Here is a 2615-nt window from a genome sequence, read left to right as displayed (position 1 = left end):
AGTTTCAAAGAATGACAGATGATCTAATTGAAACTTACAAAATTCTTCCAGGGTCTCACAGGGTAGATATGGATAGAAGGTTTCTTCTGGCTAGTGAGTTTATAACAAGGGGACACAGTCTCAAAATAAGGGCCGGGCATTTCAGACTTAGATGAGCAGGAATGTCTTTACTTGGTGTGGCAAATCCGTGGAATTCTCTACCCCAGAGGGCTGTGGAGGCTCAATCATTGAACATATTCAAGACAGAAATTGATAGATTTCTGAATACTAATGAGATCAAGGGATATGGAGATAGTGGCGAAAAATGGCGTAGAGGTAGATGATCAGCCACGAGCTATTTGAATGGTAGAGCAGGCCGATGGGCCGAATGGCCTACTGCCCCTATTTCCTATGATGCGATAAATCCCAATAATATACATCAGACGTTAGACCGAGCTACACATCACATAACAGTCCAAAAATACCACAAAGTTTAAGACTGAATGATACAGTATCAAATCGATTATGACAAACTGAAGGACTTGGAGCTTGCATACCAGCCCATCGAAGTTATATTTTCATTCACGATCGTTTTCACAGAGCGAAATATTGAACACCAATCCACAACTTGCATAGGACTACCAAATAAAACCTACAGTTGTAAAATACAGTTAATTAATATTTTAAATTAAACACAAGACAAACATAGATTGATACATTGAGAGTAGGGAGCAGCGAGAGTGGAATGGAGCATAAAGACCCCAGAGAGCGAGAGAGAGTGAGAGCGAGAGACAGATCGAGTTCGGGTTCGAGTTCGCTCAAAGAGTGGAAACAGCGAGAGTGGAGCGGACAAGAGTCCAGGCCGCCGTAGTGTGAAAACAAAGTGAATAGTGACATCACAGGAAAGCTGCAAGGTGATTGGTTGTGAGCAAATGCTGTTAAGGAGAATCAGTAAATCGTTAGTACACCACTGTTGGGGTGGATGTGTAAATAGCTGGGTTCTCGCATCTCAACAATTGGCAGACTTAAAAAAAAAAGTATGAATAATAAGGAACAAGTGAGTAGTCGGTGAGTATGTTTTTTTCAGTAAGGTTTATTTTAACTAGTGAACTGTATTGATTTTTAGTAGGATTTATCAGTACTAGTAAGGTTTTATTCATAATTCTAAGGTGTTGTAGAATTTGTCAGGCTTTTTTTTAGCAGTAGCAAAGGGTCAACTAATACATAAAGGAATGGCAGGGGTGCTTCAATCTCTAGCGTGCACCTCCTGTGCTATGTGGGAGCTCCCAGATGCTTCCCGTATCCTGGAGAACCATTTGTGCCAGGAAGTGATGTCAACTTTGGCAGCTTGAGCTCTGGGTTTTGGAACTTGAGCGGTAACTGGCAACACTGTGCTGCATTGGTGAGGATGAGAGCTACATCTATGTGTGGAGCCAGAGGAAATGGCGAGGTACTAAATGAGTACTTTGCATCAGTATTGACCAAAGAGAAGGACTTGGTGGATGATGAGTCTAGGGAAGGGAGTGTAGATAGTCTGGGTCATGTCGTTATCAAAAAGGAGGAGGTGTTGGGCGTCTTGCAAAGCATTAAGGTAGATAAGTCCCCTGGGCCTGATGAGATCTACCCCAGAATACTGAGGGAGGCAAGGGAAGAAATTGCTGGGGCCTTGACAGAAATCTTTGTATCCTCACTGGCTACAGGTGAGGTCCCAGAAGACTGGAGAATAGCCAATGGTGTTCCTTTGTTTAAGAAGGGTAGCAAGGATAATCCAGGAAATTATAGGCCGGTGAGCCTTAATTCAGTGGTAGGGAAATTATTGGAGAGGATTCTTTGGGACAGGATTTACTCCCATTTGGAAACAAATGGATTTCTTAGCGAGAGGCAGCATAGTTTTCCCGAACTTGATCGAGTTTTTTGAGGAAGTGATGAAGATGATTGATGAAGGAAGGGCAGTAGATGTTGTCTATATGGACTTCAGTAAAGCTTTTGACAAGGTCCCTCATGGCAGACTAGTACAGAAAATGAAGTCACATGGGATCAGAGGTGAGCTGGCAAGATTGATACAGAACTGGCTCGGTCATAGGTAGCAGTGGAAGGGTGCTTTTCTGAATGGAGGGCTGTGACTAGCGGTGTTCCGCAGGGATCAGTGCTGGGACCTTTGCTGTTTGTAGTATATATAAATGATTTTGAGGAAAATGTAGCTGGTCTGATTAATAAGTTTGCAGATGACACAAAGGTTGGTGGAGTTTCGGATAGTGATGATGATTGTCAGAGGATACAGCAGGATATAGATCGGTTGGAGACTTGGGCGAAGAAATGGCAGATGGAGCTTAATCCGGACAAATGTGAGGTAATGCATTTTCGAAGATCAAATACCGGTGGGAAGTATACAGTAAATGGCAAAACCCTTAGGAGTATTGACAGGCAGAGAGATCTGGGCGTACAGATCCACAGGTCACTGAAAGTGGCAACGCAGGTGGATAAGGTAGTCAAGAAGGCATATGGCATGCTTGCCTTCATCGGTCGGGGCATAGAGTATAAAATTTGGTAAGTCATGCTGCAGCTGTACAGAACTTTAGTTAGGCCACACTTAGGATATTGCGTGCAATTCTCTTCGCCACACTACCAGAGGGACA

The sequence above is a fragment of the Heterodontus francisci genome, chromosome 21 (assembly GCF_036365525.1).
Source record: "Heterodontus francisci isolate sHetFra1 chromosome 21, sHetFra1.hap1, whole genome shotgun sequence".
NCBI classification, from domain to species: Eukaryota; Metazoa; Chordata; class Chondrichthyes; order Heterodontiformes; family Heterodontidae; genus Heterodontus; species Heterodontus francisci.
This window is presented reverse-complemented; position numbering follows the sequence as displayed.